Here is an 18,701-nt window from a genome sequence, read left to right on the forward strand (position 1 = left end):
AATTGCTTCTTCTCAATAAATATACATAATTAATATTTTATATTTATGGGTTCATTTGTTTTCATGTAAAATAATTTAGGAAAATTTTCCCCCAAATTTTAGGTGTTTTGCCCACGCCCAACCTAAAATTCTGGTCATATTGAAAATAATTTTAATTAACCATAAAATAACACCCTTTCATATGCAAATTATTTTACGCATAGCCCACCCCACCCCCCACCCCCATCGAACCCAATCGACCTGTTGTAACTTGCCACAACCCAAAAAAAAAAAAATCTGAAAAGTTTATGCTCTTTTTACCATTCAACTCACTTGGGTCTAATTAAGAGCTTTGTAGCATGTTTCAAAAAAAGAAAAAAGAAAAAGAAAAAAAAAGAGCTTTGTTGCCTAACTAATTGATACCTCCCAGTATTTCCAAGAAAGAAATTTAGGCATCGTTTGGTACACCCACTCAAACATATGTTTTCAGTTTTTAAACAATATTACACATATTTTTACATATTTTTTCATCCACACATATTTTCAAACACATGTTTTCAGTTGTTAAGTGCTTGTACCAAACACCCCCTTAGGATTCAAATTTTCCTACTCTCAACCATATATGAATTTTTTTATTTTTTTTAAAAAATCACTTGGGCGATTGGTTCCACAAAATTATAACCACAAAAGGGATCATGTGTAATTTTTAGTGAACTTTTTAGTGCCTCTCAGACTTTTTGGATAATTTTCTTCCTTTGACCTAGGCATGATACTTGTCTATATATGTGCAACGTATGCATGAATAAATACATGTAGTAGCACTTTCTTCTTCTTTCTTCATTTGTTTAAAAGCACAGTATCGGAACACTAAAAAAAATTTCGATTTGGACCATTAAGATCATTTAGCTTTTTGAAATAATTCATTCGTTCGTGCTTGGTAATTATGCCTTTGTTAAGCACTATCTAAGCCTATAATTTTTGCGGCGAATTGATTTAAACCTGCAACATTATTTAAAAATACAAATCTTTCTTATCAAATTTCAACCAAAAAAAAAAAAAAAACTTCTAGCAGAAGTATATCCAGACTCAAACATGCTTCAATATTTATTTTTCCTTTCATGAACGCATGCTGATTGTCTAAAATCCTATATATAAAGTTCGAATAAAATTTTATTTTATTTTATTATTTATATGAATGAGTTTTTGGTAATCTCGAATCACAATAAATTGGTATCAGAACTTCTATTATCATGATCCAATAATTTGTTAGCACTATCATAGGCACCCAAAAAACCCCGAAAATTTCAGTACCTAACTTTATAATTTTGCATAATTTTATTACTTTGACCAGACTTCTTCATGCCTAACTTAATATTTTTGCATAATTTTATTACCGTAATTTTATTACTTTGACCAATACATGATAATTACTTGTCTAACTCATTAAAAGAAGAAAAACACAACTTGTCTAAATTAAAATAGGACCAAAAGGTTATGTATATGTCTAACGTAGTAAGTACGCAGCATGCAGTGTGCACATGTAGTTGCACTTCTACACAGGAGTCAAGACTACACTTCTCCGCCGGGTTTTGCTGAAACATGATTGAAACGAAAATGCGGACACCATTAACCTCGCTGTTACTTTTAGTCTTCTCTATCTTCGTCAACGCAATCAACGGCTCACAATTCACAATCACGGAAGCCACCATCGACGACGTCCACCGTGCCTTCAACGAAAACCAATTCACTTCAAGGCAACTCGTTGACTTGTACTTGGACCAGATTGCATTGCAGCATTGAATCCCCAGCTTCGCATCGTGCTGGAAGTGAATCCAGACGCTCGGAATCAAGCCGAGGAGGATGACCGCGAGTGGGAGAAGGTGGCGAAAGATCAGAAGTGTCGATCATTGGGAGAGTTGCATGGGATTCTCATACTGTTGAAAGACAGTATAGTGACTAAGGATAACCCGAACATCACGTGTGGGTCGTACGTGCTGCTGGGATCAGTGGTGGCTAGAGATGCCGGCGTGGTTCAATGGTTAAGAAGTGTCGGGGCGGTGATATTGGGGAAGGGTAGTCTTTCTGAATGGTATGGGGTTCGGTCGTCGGAGATTTCCGATGGTTGGTGGCTAGAGGTGGACAAGCAGTGGTTAGTCTTATATTTGAGTGTATAGATTTTTTACTTTATGAAGTTTATTAGTTTTCAGTTTTTATGGTTATTTAATTAAGTGATTTATTAACGTGTATCGTTAGGGTATGCATTAATAAATTATTTTAGAAAAATTTTTTATGAAAAAATAAAAAAGTAATTAATAATTTTAACAATTTTTTCAATTTTGTATAAAAACTTTCTCAAAATTGATTTTTTTTTTTAGAAAACTCAAAATAAATAGTTAAAGTGCGTCCTAAAGGCATACATTAACCAGATTCTTTAATTAAACTATATTGTTATGGACACAATTTTTTTTTGACAACAAATTTATAATTGTTTAATTGATTGTAATTCTTAATTATGTCTTTAGCTAGTAGTTGTGATCATAACATTATAGTTAATCAATTAAAAGATAGCAACTCCACATCGAGCTAGGCCAAAACATGTCTTGAGTTTCAAAACTCAGTCCAACCAGTCAAAACTCAATCCAGAGTTTAAGTAGATAAAATAAATCAATAAATAAGAGTGATACTAGGATATCGCAAATTTTGCCACACACTTGTTACAAATATTGAAGTGTTATTGATCATGTGAGGATAAAAGGCTCAAGGCATGTTTTTAGGCCATGGGCTTGATATGAGGATACTTACCTATCTGAGGATAGATTGATGGTAGTGAGGATGTCAAGCTTAAAAGTCCATGAGTAGATTATTGTGAAATAGGTTTGTAGAAGTAGTTCGAGAAGGGGTATCCCCTCGGCTAAGTGAAGTGAAGATTAGATGGTATGCCATGTTGACTAGACTGATATTTTGGAAGGTCTTGTAGATGAAGATATGTTTCACAAGGGAACAGAGAGGAAGAATAAATAGGAAATATCTTGAAAAAAGCTGTTATCATTGCATTGAATGTTTTGTACCTAAGTCTCTGGCCGCATTAATGAGAAAGTGATATCTGAGCAGTGATCGTGAGCTTTACAACTATTACCTAAAAACCACATAAAGATGCGGATGAGACAAGTATCTAGGGGAGCTGCCTAGAGCTACACGTGGAGAGCGAGAATGGGGAGAAAGGGGATGTATAAGAAGGAGAGAGGTCCCGGAGAAGAGGGAGATCAAAAGAAAAAGGAGAGAAAAAAGACTAGACATTAAGATCAATAACTGTAATCTATCTTTGAGAAGAGTGAAATATAATACCCAGTATTCTCGGCTTAAGTCCGAGGAAAATTTCTGATATATAAACTATCTTATGTGTATGGTGTTGCAATCTTGCCCATCATCTTTATTATCTAAAATCACTAGAACCCAGATTTCAAGCCCACTCTCTACAAATTCATTGTATTGGGCTTTTTGGGCCTACCCCAATTTTGTCTTTGAGTTTGGGTGCAAATCGTGACCTTACAATTGGCGACATCTGTGGGGAATCTTGCGTTTTAGGAAGTTAAATGTTATGGTAGGCTTAGGTCCACACCATGTAGAGTTTATGGGGTCCCAACATGAGGATCATTTCCTACATCTTAAGCAGGAAAGAGATCGGGAGGGTAGTGTGCATACAACTCATACTAGTAGGAGTCACTCATGAGGTGGAAGCAGAGTTCTTCACGAGGAAAATGCCAAGGCCATGCAGCTGGAGATTGACCGTTTGAAGAGGAAGCTGCGCTGCGAAAGGCAAAGACGAACTCCCTCATTTTCTGACCTTTCCTCTAAGGACTCCAAGGATAGCAGTTTCAGGCCCGGGTCAAGAACTTCCCCTGATGTGACTTTCTCTTGTAAGGAGGACAACCTTCATGGTTGTAGGGGTAAGAATTGATCAGGCAGAGGCTTAGGAAAGGACGCTATGAGTAGGGCGTTGCACTAAATTTCTAAGTCACATTTCACAGGTAGGGTGGAAAAAGGGAAGCTTCCTCGGCGATTCATCAAGCCAACTTTCACCATTTATAATGGTCGAATGGAACCTGTGGAGCATGTGAGTCACTTTAATCAGAGGATGGCAGTGCATTCCTAGATTGAAACTTTAATGGGCAAGGTCTTCCCATCTAGTCTAGGACCTATGGTGATGAGATGGTTTAATGGCTTAAGGGCGGGTTCCATTGATTCTTTTATGGAACTCACCCGAGCGTTTGGGTCTCACTTCATTACATGTAATAGAGTTCCTCGGCTTCTAGATTCGTTATTGTCCATGGCTATGCAGAAAGGGGAAACCCTGAAAACGTATTTTGATAGATATTGGGAGATGTTCAACGAGATCAATGGAGATTTCGTTGATGTAGCAATAAGGACTTTCAAGGTTGGCCTACCTGCCGAGCATGACTTAAGGAAATCTTTGACCAATAAGCCTGTAAGGAGTGTATGTCGGTTCATGGACCGCATCGACGAATATAAGCAGGTTAAGGAGGATCAGTAGCAAAGTAAATCGAAGGCGAAGGTTATCCTTTAAGATATGAGGGATTTCAGGTCAGACAGATACAATAACAACAGCCACCGAAGAGATTTTGTCGGGCAGTCATCCAGTCCTGCCACTCCTTAGGTGGTTAATGTTGTATTCCAAGAACCGGTACATCAGCTGTTGGAGAAAATCCAGAATGAGCCATATTTCAAATGGCCCAACAAGATGGCAGGAGACCCCATGAGGCGTAATCAAAATCTTCATTGCCAATATCATCAAGAAAGGGGCCATACCACTAAAGATTGTAGGACCCTATGGAATCATTTAGAGTAGTTAGTTAGGGAGGGGAGGTTAAAGTAGTTTTTTTATCAAGCCAATAGGTAGGGAGACCATTCAGGCTCGGTGAATCAAGGCAACACTTCTTCAAGACCTCCTTTGGGTACCATCAATGTTATCTTTGCTGCTCTTGGAAGGACTGGCTCTTGTCTTTCTAGTGTAATGTCCATAGCACGAACCCTTGCCGAGGATTCTAGTTCTAAGCCAAAGAGGGATAAGGGGAATATCCCACCAATTTTAGGTTTCTCAGAAGAGGACAAGATTGAGACTATTTAATTGCATGATGATGCTTTGGTGGTTACGCTGAGGATATGGGGCTACGACGTGAGGAGGGTGATGGTCGACCAAGGTAGTAGTGTAGATATTATGTACCCCGACTTGTTTAAAGGGCTAAACTTAAATTTTAAGGATCTTAAGGCTTATGAGCTTTGAGGGGAAGGCTGTCTTACCAAAGGGGCAAATTAGGTTACTTGCGCAATCAGGCTCAGAGGTGGTAGAAGTGGATTTCATTGTGGTAGATGCCTATTCTCCTTATACGGCCATTGTGGCAAGACCTTGGCTTCATTCCTTAGATGTGGTTTTCTCAACTCTACACTTGAAGGTGAAATTTCCATCTAGGGACCAAATCGCAGAGCTGATTGGGAGTCAATCTGTGGCTAAACAGTGTATGGCGGCTGCAATTCTACATCAGCCTAAGGTGGAATCCTCTGCTTCTGTGGAGGGGGCTTATAGCAATGAATGACTCTAGACACGCCCATGATGGCAGTAGTAGAAGACCTCACGTGTGAGGGGTTAGAGGAAGTTGTTATAGATGACGACCTTGAAAGATTCTTTCAGGTGGGAGTTCAGTTGCCACCTTAGGAGAAAGAGGTGCTGGTTATGTTCTTGAAGAAGAACGTTGATGTTTTCGCATGGAATGCTTATGAGGCCCTTGGAGTGGACCCGAGCTTCATTTGTCATCGTCTACATGTCAATCTTGTTGTGGTGCCAAGGAAGCAACCACCTCGACGCTCATCTAAGGAGCATTTCGAGGCCGTCAAAGAAGAGGTAGTCAAGCTCAAAAAGACCGGCGCTATCAAGGAGGTATTTTATCTTAAATGGTTGGCGCATACAGTGGTAGTGAAGAATAAAATTTGGAAAATGGAGAATATGCGTAGACTTCATAGATTTGAACAAGGCTTGTCCTAAAGATTCTTTCCTAATGCCTCGTATAGATTAGCTGGTGGATGCCACTGTTGAGCATCCTCAAATAAGTTTTTTTGATGTTTTTCAAGGTTATCACCAAATACCTTTGGCTCTGGATGATTAGGAGAAGACAGCTCTTGTCACTTTTATAGAGAATTATCACCATAGGGTAATGTCTTTTGGTTTGAAGAACGCAGGAGCTACCTATCAGGATGATGACCAAGATGTTTGAGCCATAGATGGGAAAGACTATTGAAGTGTATGTGGATGACATGGTGGTGAAAAGTAAAATAGTTTCCATGCATGTGGAAGACCTAAATGACACTTTTCAGACGCTAAGAAAGTATAAGTTGTGTCTTAATGCTTCTAAGTGTTCTTTTGTGGGATTAGATAAATTTCTAGGTTACATGATAACTCATCGAGGAATTGAAGTTAATCATGTGCAGGTTAGGGCAATTAATAGCTTACAGCCACCTTGGAATCCTAAAAAGGTTCAGAAGTTGACAAGGATGACTGCTGCTCTCAACCGGTTTATTTCTCAGTCCGTAGATAGATGCAGACCTTTCTTCCAGTTGTTGAATGAGTGGAAGGGATTTGAATGGATCGAGGAGTGTGCCTTAGCTTTTCAGCAACTTAAAGAGTATCTTTCGCTACCACCTATTATGTCTCTGCCAGAAATGGATGAAGTTCTATTCGTATATATTGCTGTGGCTAATCATGCCGTTAGTCTGGTTCTGATACGAGTTGATAATGGTGTACAAAGACCAGTTTATTACGTGAGCAAATCCCTGCATGAGGCTGAGGTGCATTATTTATCGTTGGAAAAAGCGATCCTAGCAGTGGTGCATGCTACGCATAAGCTTCCCCATTACTTCCAATCTCATACAACTATTGTTTTAACTCAACTTCTTCTTCGGTCTATACTTTGAAGTGCTGACTATACGGGAAGGATTGCCAAATGGGATACCATTTTGGGGGCTTTTAATATCAAGTATATGCCTCGCACCTCTATGAACGGCCAAGTCCTTGTTGATTTGGTGGCGGAATTTGTTGAGCCCTCATTGGAAGAGGATGCTAAGAGGCTGGACATGGATGAAAAATCAGTTGGCGCGATTTCGCGTAAAGAACCACTGGAATGGAAAGTATACGTCGACAGAGCAGCAAACCAAAGAGGATCTAGTGTGGGGCTAGTTTTGGTGTCTCTTGATGGAATTAATTTCGAGAAGTCCTTGAGACTGGGTTCTCGGCCACCAACAATGAGGCAGAATATGATGCTCTACTGGTAGGAATGGCTATGGTTCAGAAGATGGGTGGAAAAACAGTGCAAATATTCTTAGATTCAAGATTAGTGGTGGGCCAGGTGGAAGGAGAGTTAGAGGCTAGAGATCCGAGAATGCAAGATTATCTAACCTAGGTCAGGTATTTACAATCAAAATTTGAATCTTTTACCTTGTTACGTATCTCTAGGAGCAGGAATACCCATGCTGACTCCCTAGCCACCCTTGCGACATCCTCGGCACAAGGCCTACCTTGGGTCATTCTTATTGAAGATCTGTGTAAACCCACTAGGACGAATAGTGACACCATTCGGATTCATCAAATTAGGGTGTGACCTAGTTGGATGGATCCTATAGTGTCATTCCTTAAGAATGATATCTTGCCCAAAGAGAAGTCCCAAGCAGATAAAGTACGCAGAAAAACACCTCGGTTTTGGCTGTTCGAGGACCAGAAGTTGTACAAATGCTCTTTTTTAGGACCTTATTTGCTGTGTATACCCTGAAGTAATGGACTTACTTTTGAAAGAGTTACACGAAGGGATTTGTGAAAGTCACACAGGAGGAAGATCTTCATCTCATAGAGCTTTTATACAAGGGTATTGGTGGCCAAATATGCAGAGAGAGACAAGATTATGCAAAGAAGTGTGACTAATGTTAGAAATTTGCTCCCAACATCCATCAACCAGGGGGTATCCTTAACCCTCTATCTAGTCCTTGACCTTTTGCTCAATGGGGCTTAAATATTGTAGGGCCTTTCCTGAAAGCAGTAGGAAATAAGAGGTGGTTGCTCTTTGGAACAGATTATTTCACTAAATGGGTTGAAGCTGAGCTATTGTCAAATATTAGGGATTTGGATGCGAATTTTTTTTTTGGAAAAAGATTGTCACTAGGTTTAGAATCCCTCACACTCTTATTTCAGATAACAACCTGCAATTTGATAGTAGGGTCTTTAGAAGATACTGTTGTGATCTAGGCATTACGAATAGATATTCCACTCTAACTTATCCACAAGGGAATGGGCAAGCCGAGACTATCAATAAGGTTATAGTTAATGGGTTTAAGAAAAGACTAGATGATACTAAGGGAAGGTAGGTGGAAGAATTGCCACATGTTTTGTGGACGTATTGAACTACACCTCTAAGGTCCACTGGAGAGACACCCTTCTCTATGACTTATGGAGCTGAGGCTGTAATCCCTCTAGAAACTAGGTTTTCGACATTGAGGACGAGCTCTTTCATCCCAAGCAGTAATGAAAATTTATTAGAAAAAAGTTTAGACTTAGTTGAAGAGCAATGAGGAAACGCTATGATTCAGCTAGCTTATTATTAGCATAAGCTTAAGCAAGGGTATGATTTCCATGTAAGGCTAAGGCCACTTGGACCTGGAGATTTGGTATTGAGGAAGGTTTTGGGAATTGCGAAGAACCCAGCATGGGGAAAATGGGACCTAACTGGGAAGGACCCATCACTTCGGTAGCTGGAATAAGGGCATATTATCTAGAAGATCTAGATGAAAATGTTGTACCTCGTCCTTGGAATGTAAATAACCTACAAAGGTATTACTATTAATGAAAGGCACTTCTGACATCTTATTTCTGTTGACACTGTGTTAAGTAGTTTACTATTTTTCTAAGTACCAAACTGAAACTTGGTCATACCTAGCTCCTCAGACCACATACCTTATATAAATTGATATTTTATCAAGTGTTAAACAGAACTTTAGTTATGTTTGGTCTTCGGATCATCTATTTTGGGAAAATTAACACTTCAGTTCATTTTTCTAAATATCAAACTGAAACTTGGTTATGCTTGGCTCCTCAAACCTCATACATTGTAGAAATTGATATTTTATTAAGTGTTGAACAGAACCTTAGTTATGTTTAGTCCTCGGATCATCTACTTTGGAGAAATTAACACTTCAGTTCATTTTTTTAATTATCAAACTGAAACTTGGTCATGTCTGGCTCCTCGGGCCACATACTTTGTAAAAATTAATATTTTATTAAGTGTTGAACAAAACTTTAGTTATGTCTGGTCCTCGAATCATCTACTTTGGGGAAATTAACAATTCAATTTATTTTTCTAAATATCAAACTGAAACTCTGTCATGCCTGGCTCCTCAGACCACATACCTTAGCAAAATTGATATCTTTCATTCTTTCTCTAAGTTCCGAACAAATCCTTGGCTATGCCTAGCTCCTTGAACCACATAAAAATTGGTATCTTTTATTATTTTCCTAAGTGTTACATAGATGACCACGTTTGGGATTTTACATCTCTTGCTTTGGGTTTATGCACACTTTTGATGTGTATTTGTTTGCTTTTGCTTGTTAATCTCAGAGGGAATATAATCCTAGGTGAGTAATACAAATGTTTTGGAGATTCATTCATTCATTCTAGAAGATAAATTATTTCCTTGTCAAACTACATATGTTATCTGATCATGCGTTAAAACCTATTTTATTCAATTAAACAGTCGATCATTCATATACCAAAGGAATAAAAATTTGTATCAAATAAAAGATAAAAAATAATCTTGAACTTGTCATTACAACTGTGCGTAACTACATTGTAGATAAAAACATGGATAGAAGTACAAAAGTAAACATATAGTAAGCTGAAGCTATCCCAAAATTGGGTAAAGAGGAAGGAGAGTCCTAGGCTAGGCCTTGGTCTTCAGCAGAAGGTCTTCTTTGGACTTTGTTGCAATTTCCTGTTTGTCCTCAGTTCCTTTTGGTTTGGGCTTAGTCTATTTAGGTTTGGGAGCCACTTCTTTGATAGTGAGGGGAGCATTTAGAGCTTTGGCCTCGGATAGGGGCATAACCTCTTTTCCCTTATTTTTCTCTCTTGCTTGAGGATCACCCTGTTTAGCCTTCCCGCTCAAAACCTTATCAGTCTTCTCACTTTGGTCCACAACTTGGTCAGGACCCGTAGATACTTTAGGAGGTGAAAGAGAGCCTTGGGCGGTGGAGGGTTGTGCAGGAAGAAGTGTCTCGAGGGTAGTTGAAGGGGGAAGGAAGGCTTCAATCGCACAGATATCTGGGGGATACCATATGTTTTCGGCCTTCCTCCATTTAAAGGTAGCAGGGACTCCTACCATATCGTGGGCTTCCGCCTATACTTGCTGGCAGTAGTCCCTACATACCTCAGTAAGCTCCTCAGCCAGCCGGATCTCTGTTTCTTTGACCCCACGATTGTAGAAAGCCAGTGATGCGGCCTCCACGGTCTCCTTGATGGTGCGAGCCGCTTCCTTGGCTTGAGCTAACTGACCCTTCAAGCTCAGAATTTCTTGTTGGGTAGTGGCTAGCTCTATTCCTTTGTGATGGAGTTGTTTGCATTGCTCCTCCGCCTGAGTCTCGGCAGTCTTAAGTCCAGCCTCAGCACTTCTCCTTACTTTCCCCTCTCTTTCCAGTTTGTCAATAAGCTCTTTTTTCTCGTGCTTGGCCAAACTAAGGGCTTTTTCAGTCTCGGTCCTAAGGTTAGCCTCGGCTTTAGCCTCGTTCCGAGTGTCATTTACCCATTCCTCGGCAACGAATACCTCCTAGATAGTCTGCATAAAAGCAACGAACTAGTGCATCATAACAAAATAATACTAATAGAAAATGAATGATAACAAAACAATGTAAGAGGAGATGTTGACGCTAATAATTAATCTTACCCAAGCTAAGTCCCTTTTGAGGGACAGGAAGAGCTTTTGCTGCCTCATTTTTCTTAGGGGGGCCATATCCTTAGGCAGAAGTATAGGCTGCTCTAAGGCCTACGCCAAATAATGGGCGTGCCCTTTTTGAAATTCTCTTATTGTAGAGTTTTGGGGAATAACGGCTCCATCCAACTCCAACCGAGGGGCCCAATTGGATTGGGTTTAGCATACCTCGGCCAATTCATGGCTCTCCCTACTCTCCACAGAAGAGGCTCGTGTCTGGCCTTTGGTTATCTTTTGTTGTTTAGGCCCCTTCCATTGAGCCAACTCCCCCTCCTCACCTTCATCTTGTATTTTCTTTTTAAGATTTGGTATGGGAAGTAGGGTATTGGGAGGAGGAGGAGGAAGGGGTGGGGGATTGGCAGAGGGCTGAGACCCCGAAGCTCCCTTGGAGGCTTGCTTACCCCTATCAGCAAGGATAGCCTTCAAGCCTCTTCCTTTTTGCAGAGACATTTTTTCTTCCTCTTCCTCGGCGCTGCTATCTACACGCGCAACAATGAAACCTCTAATACCAGAACTTGTGTTAGATTTGTTTTCTTCGTCTGAGAGGTTGACAATAGGGTCCTCTGGTGTTTTTTCTACTTCCTCAAGTCGAAATTGGTCTATTTCTTCCTCGAGAGACAAGCATGAAGATGTGGACTCTTCTCGGAGAGCCGCTGCTTCGAGGTGTACGGTTGGGGGAACTACTGCTATTGGGCATACGTAAAGGATGACATAAGGGCCATCGAGTAGATCTCGTGAGGTGAGGAATCTCGTTTTTGAGATGTCTATTCTTTTGAGTCTACGGTCATCCGTGATGATTGCGTTACTAATGTCTTGAAAGGTATTTGATAGAGGTTCAAAGCCCAAGTTGAGATGAGCTGCCCTTGACTACCCGTTTTCACTCATAAACACCTCAGATCTTAAAACTCTGTTAAAATCCTTGATGTTGGATAGACTCAAACGAGGTGATACGTGCTGCTTATCTACAAAAAACATCCGAGAAGCCAAATATGGTTAGACCAATAACAGCCGCCAACTAAAGAGAAACTTAAGTGCAATGTAAATCTAAATTATAGAATTAGAAGAACTAAACCCCATGCCAGGGGACCTAAATTCTATGGAATCACACCTAGTGTTCCCTCTTTGACTAGACAATGAGGACCGTCGTACCACTCCCCGAAGGCGATTAGGTAGTCATCCTTCATGCCTTTGTTAGATTTGGGAAGACAAGATATGAGTCTAACAATGTTAGACCTAAACTAGAGGTAATACCTTGTGTCCTTAAGTGAGCGACACTCATACATATGGACAACATCGTGCCATGTGAGTCTTAAACCTATTTGCTTGTTGAGAGCGTCGATATAGCCTAAGATTCTAAACATGTTAGGTGCACATTGGTCTGGGCATAATCTATGATTATACAGGTAGTCTTGGGTTACGTTCTCCATGGGAAGTGTCATTCCTCCTTCTAAAAATGCGATTATGGGAATGACAACTTCCCCTTCTTTCCTATTGTCTTATATGGCGTCTGGGGCACAGTACCTCAAACCCACTCCCTAGAGAATGTGGTATTTAGCTCGGAAGCCTTCCATACCGGCGGGAGTGTCTACTAAACTTTTGAATCTACCCATTTGGATGAAATGAAAATGACGATTTAGAATAAAGATGTAAAATTAATGGGTCCGAGAAGAACGGCCGAGAATAAAAGAGCTTGGGAGCGTGAAAATTTACTAGAAAAAGAACAAGTGATTCTTCAGGAGCTTCTTGGGAATTAGGAAAATAGGTAATTCTTAAAGGCTAATCGATTTCTGAAGTAATGGAATAATTGCAACCTTCCAGACGTTTTATATGAGATGCGGCACTGAGTGGGAGTTATCCTACTCAAAATTTAAGGGGAAATTCTGACTGTTAGATTTGCATCTCACCGTTGGACGTGGAGGACAGGGCACCGCCTGGAGCATTTAATGGTGGCGTCATGGATTTCGAAGTATCAGGAGTAGTTTCAAAAGTGAGAAGTTACGTTCTTAAGTGTGGAAATTTGAGAAGTGTGCAAAGGTTGTGGCATTGGGTCAAAACTCCAATTTTCTCCTCGGATGGGAGAGAAAAATAAAGTTTTGAGGGGCTATTGTGAGGATAAAAGGCCCAAAACATGTTTTTGGACCATGGGCTTGATCTGAGAATACTTACCTGTCCGAGGACAGATTGATGGTAGAGAGGATGTGAAGCTTAAAAGCCCATGAGCAGGTTATTGTGAAATAGGTTTGCATAAGTAGTCTGAGAAGGGGTATCTCCTCAGCTAAGTGAAGTGAAGATCAAATGGTACGTCATGTTGACTAGAATGATATTTTAGAAGGTCTTGTAGATGAAGATATGTTTCACAAGGGAATAAAGAGGAAGAACGGATAGGAAATATCTTGAAGAAAGCTGCTACCACCACATTGAATGCTCTGTACCTAAGTCTTTGGCCGCATTAATGAGAAAGTGATATCTGAACAGTGATCGTCAGCTTTACAGCTATTGCCTAAAAACCACAGGAAGGTGCAGATGGGACAAGTATCCAGGGGAGCTACTTAGAGCGACATGTGGAGAGCGGGAATGGGGAGAAAGGGGATGTATAAGAAGGAGAGAGGTTCCGGAGAAGAGGGAGATTAGAAGAAAAAGGAGAGAAAAAAACTATAGACATTAAGATCAATAACTGTAATCTATCTTTGAGAAGAGTGAAATATAAGACCCAATATCCTCGGCTTGAGTCCGAGAACAATTTCTAATATATAAACTATCCCATGTGTATGGTGTTGCAATCTAGTCCATTATCTTTGTTATCTAAAATTACTAGAACCTAGATTTTAAGCTCACTCTCTACAAATTCATTGTATTGGACTTGTTGGGCCTATCCCAATTTTGACTTTGGGTTTGGGTGCAAATCATGACCTTGTAGATCACATAAATGTAATAAAAGTCCTACTTAGTGTACAATGCTTCCACTTTTGCATGGACTAGAAAGAGATCATGGTATTAAAATTGAGTCCGTAACTTAGACATTTATTTATTTTGTTATTGAGTTTATAAACATTTTGTACTAAAATTGATAGTAATTTTAACATTTTTGATGATGGCATGGACACAGACCGGATTAGGAATGAAGTTGAAATTGTTTGAGCAATTGTGCAATATGTCGTGAAATATAAGTTGCCAGTGTAAAAAAAATTAGGAATTCCATTTAAAACAGGGCATTCTAATGACAAGTGCGGACATGTACGGACATGGACACAACACAATAAATTTTGAACAATAAATTTTGAAAAGTTAAGAGACAATACATATAGGATTCAGATCCTCTAGAGTTCTTAGGGTACTCTACCAGTAGAGTTCATTAAATCCTAACCACTCTTTAATGATTTAATGGTTTAGATTTTGCCATGTCAACATTTCATTAATAATATTCTTGAAATAATAAAATAATGTTGTAAACAAAACAATTAAGATGATTGTTAATAAAATGCTGACATGGCAAAATTTATACCATTAAATCATTAAAGAGTGGTTAGGATTTAATGAACTCTACTTGGTAGAGTACCCTAGGAACTCTAGAGGATCTGAATCCATACATATAACAATTAACTAATTAACTCCAAGGACAAGCCTGTAGCAGTGTCCCTAAGGTACTGTGTCCGTGTCCAACATGAACACGACAGAGATTTTGGAGTATCTGTACTTCTTAGATAATAGATAATGTATATTATTTGGAATGATAAGAATTGTTAACACATATTTTGTTACACACATTTTTTAAATTGAATTCATGTTTTGAAAAACATTATTTGGAATATCCTTTCATTGTGTTTGAGTATACCTAGGGGAACGTCCATTAGTTGCAGCTTTGCTGCTGGTTTCGAATGTTGCATTGAGTTTTTGTTGTCTGCAGCTTGGCTACTTGTGCTCCACTTCTGCTCTTTAGTGAATAAAATTTCATATTCATCCAATATATATATATATATATATATATAGTCACACACACACACACAAAAGAGGTCTTCAATCATGAAATATTTTGGGGAACCATGCAGAATTCTTATCTGAAATCCGGGGGTACATGTGGGTCAAGCAGTGGGTCCGCGATCTCAGTGGCAGCAAACATGGTATCAGTGTCACTGGGGACTGAAACTAATGGCTCCATCATCTGTCCAGCTGATCACAACTCGGTTGTAGGGATTAAACCCACTGTTGGTCTCACCAGCTGTTCCGGTGTCGTCCCAATCTCTCCTCGTCAGGACACAATTGGGTAAGTTAATCTGTTGCACCTTGATTTTATATATATAAGAGGTAAAAAACTAGCACTAGATAGTGTGATAGAATAGTGGTTAAGCGATTAACTTGATCATGTCCTAGTAGCCTACGATTTTAGGATAAGTAAGAATTTATCAAGGAGAAGTGAACTTATGTATGTGACACAGGATGGTTTCCTTTTAGGCAGAGGTTTAAGTAATGAATTTTGATCATGTGCAATTACAGGCCCACATGCAGAACTGTGACAGATGCAGTGTATGTGCTTGATGCCATTGTCGGTTTTGATCCACGAGATAATGAAGCAACAAAAGCAGCATCTGTGTTCATACCTCCAGGTGGTTATAGACAATTTCTAAATGAAAATGGCCTAGGGGAAGAGATTGGGTGTTGTAAGGAAACCGTTTTTGGACTCTTATAATGGAACCTCTGCAATTCTAGCCTTTGAGCGTCATCTGAATGTGTTAAGGTAAATTTATGCAAGGGCAGTTGTAACTGGAAAGTAATACATATGCACAGTTCTAGCACACACAAGTTAACCCCTTCAACATGTTTGACCAACTCTCCAACTTGGGCCATTATTGCTTTCACTAGCATAGTTAGGAAAAAGCAAGACAATGTAACATTTAATCAAGTTCTTAACCTTTGGTTTTACTTTGGTTTTACTTTGGTTATGGCAAGGCAAAGAGGTGCAACTATAATAGACAATCTGGAAATAGCAAACATCGATGTGATTGTGGATCCCTCTCAAAGTGGCGAATTAATTGCATTGCTGGCCGAATTCAAGATTGCATTAAATGACTACCTGAAAGAGCTGAGCAACTCTACAGTGAAATCATTGGCAGACATAATTGCATTCAACTTGAATAACCCAGTTACAGTAAGTATATTATTCTTTGATAGATGGACATTCAGCATGATAAGCACACTAATAAGCTATTGTTGGACCAAATTGGTAAAACAACTTCCAGAGATAGCAATATTGGTTAGCTGTTTTTAATGAGTCGCAAACACCCTATATTTTGAGGATTCAATTAGTCTATTGAACTTCATAATTGACCCCAAAATTTGACTATGATTTAGTAGTTGTTGTGAGGTTCTGGAAAAACCTCTATATGTGGTTTTGCATTATATACTTTTGAAATTTTTAACAAAATATTATGTTGATTTTTAATTACCTCCAAAAGAATGAATAAAATATGCACGTCAATACAATTTCACAGCTCTTTTTTGTGTTTGATATATGCAGACAATTTATTTACTGTTCATGCGACATTAACAATGCAAACAAGCAAATGAACAATAAACCGCGTGTAAACAGTAACTTTTTTATTAATTTTTTTTTATTTTTTTCAGTTTACAGTTTTCAGCAAAATAAGCGGTATTCAAACAGACATACTTCGGTTATTGCAGGAAAAATTGAAAGAATATGGTCAGGATGACTTCATTGCATCGGAGAATACAAGTGGGATTGGAGAGCAAGAGATACAGAGGCAGTAGAGATGATGGCAAACTTGTCAAAATATGGGTTTGAGAAACTAATGAAGGACAATTACTTGGATGCAATGTTGACAATAGGCTCAAATGCTTCCACAGTAATACCAATTGGTGGTTACCCGGCAATAACTGTTCCAGCCGGGTATGAAAGCAATGGAATGCCGTTTGGGATTAGTTTTGGGGGCTTAAAGGGTTCAGAACCGAAGCTGATTGAGATTTCTTATGCATTTGAACAAGCTACAAGGGAACGACTGCCTCCCTTTTTTCTTGGCATGGTGTATTTATTGTAATATCGCCTTATTACAACCCAATTATCAAAATATAGCATTCAAGGAAGTTGTTCACTTGGCGAATTACGTGGTTGTTGATATTGTTCTTGGAAAAATGTGATTTTGCAAGTGTTTGGATGGTTATATTTTAGCCAAAATAAAAGTGGGACTGAGACCCACAACCAATTGTTATCAAGGCTTTCACTATCATACCACAGAACAAAAGAGCAAAAGTTAATTCAAACAAGAACATGATCTAATAATTTTTAGCCTTGCCACAATCAATTACCCCCCCCCCCCCTCCCAAAATGTCACTTCTTTACAATAATTTTTGAGAAATGTTACATCTATGCTCTAAACAAATTCTAAATAGCAAGTGGTAACATGGGTAAAAAAACAATATAAATTGTGGACCTAGATTCCCACTAGTACTTATCATCTAGGATTTGTTGTAAAAATATTATATATAATAATAATAATAATAATAATAATAATAATAATAATAATAATAATTTTTCATCATTTTCAATGGACTATTTAGTAACTAACTTTGGATAATTTTATTGGTTTGACCCACGCATGATAGATACTTGTCTAGTTAAAAAAGAAAAAAAGAAAAAAGAAAAAAGATGACACACTTCCCACTTGTCTAAATTCAAATATAGTATTCTTTTTCTGATAATCAATATATATATATATATATATATATATATATATATATATATATATATATATATATAGTATTCACAAAGGCAGAGTGGGTAATGCTTTCAGCTTTATCTTGGATAAAGTTCAAAGTAAGCTTGCTGGTTGGAAAACAAAGCTGTTGTCAAGGGCAGGAAGACTAGTTCTTGTTAAATCTGCTGCAGCTCCTATTGCAGATTATTACATGCAATGCCATAGCATTTCTATAAAAATATGTGATTCTATTGATAAGATGATAAGAGACTTCATTTGGTGTTCAATTGAGGTGAAGAGGAGGATGCACATGGTTCAGTGGAGCACCATTACTCTACCTAAAGAGCTTGGTGGGTTGGGGTTATATTCAATGAAGCATAGAAACCAAGCTATGTTAGCTAAGTTATGCTGGAGACTTGCTCATGAGGAGGGGATGCCGTGGGCAAGAATGCTTCAAGCTAAATATTTGTGTCCTAACAGCTATGAAGCACGAGTGTGTTTCAGGATTCGGGTGCGGGTGCGGAACTCGGCAATTTCTAAAAAAGTAGGGTGCAGGTGCGGCGATTAAAAAATTATTAAAAATATTTTTATTTATATTTTTAATATATTGCTAAACATACTTTTTTCACATTATATAAACATATACCAAATTTAAGAACAATAGTAAATAATAACTAGAATACAATTCCATTATATAAACATTCCATGATGTTCAAAAATTAAAATACAACTCACAAGTTTGAAACTAAAACAAAATAAAAGATACATCAACAAGACAATCAAACACCAACTTCATCATCATCAAGATCAATAGCTTCACTTCGAACTTCACTTTCACTGGTAGTAACACTAGTGCTAACATTCCCAATAACCATGGCCTCCAACTCTGGCTCATCAAGTGTAAGAGCTGCATTCTCAACATTCCAGCTCCTCCATGTATGTCGCTCTCATTCCAAGAGTCTCCTACAATATCCCGCATCT

At 38.6% G+C, this 18,701-nt stretch overlaps 1 pseudogene; it reads left to right on the forward strand.

The window, feature by feature from the left end:
• Positions 1-1,578: 1,578 nt before the first annotated feature.
• Positions 1,579-17,063, forward strand: LOC142644455 (putative amidase At4g34880; annotated as a pseudogene).
• The last annotated feature ends 1,638 nt before the right edge of the window (positions 17,064-18,701 follow it).

This window comes from Castanea sativa, chromosome 7 (assembly GCF_040712315.1).
Source record: "Castanea sativa cultivar Marrone di Chiusa Pesio chromosome 7, ASM4071231v1".
Classification (NCBI taxonomy): domain Eukaryota; kingdom Viridiplantae; phylum Streptophyta; class Magnoliopsida; order Fagales; family Fagaceae; genus Castanea; species Castanea sativa.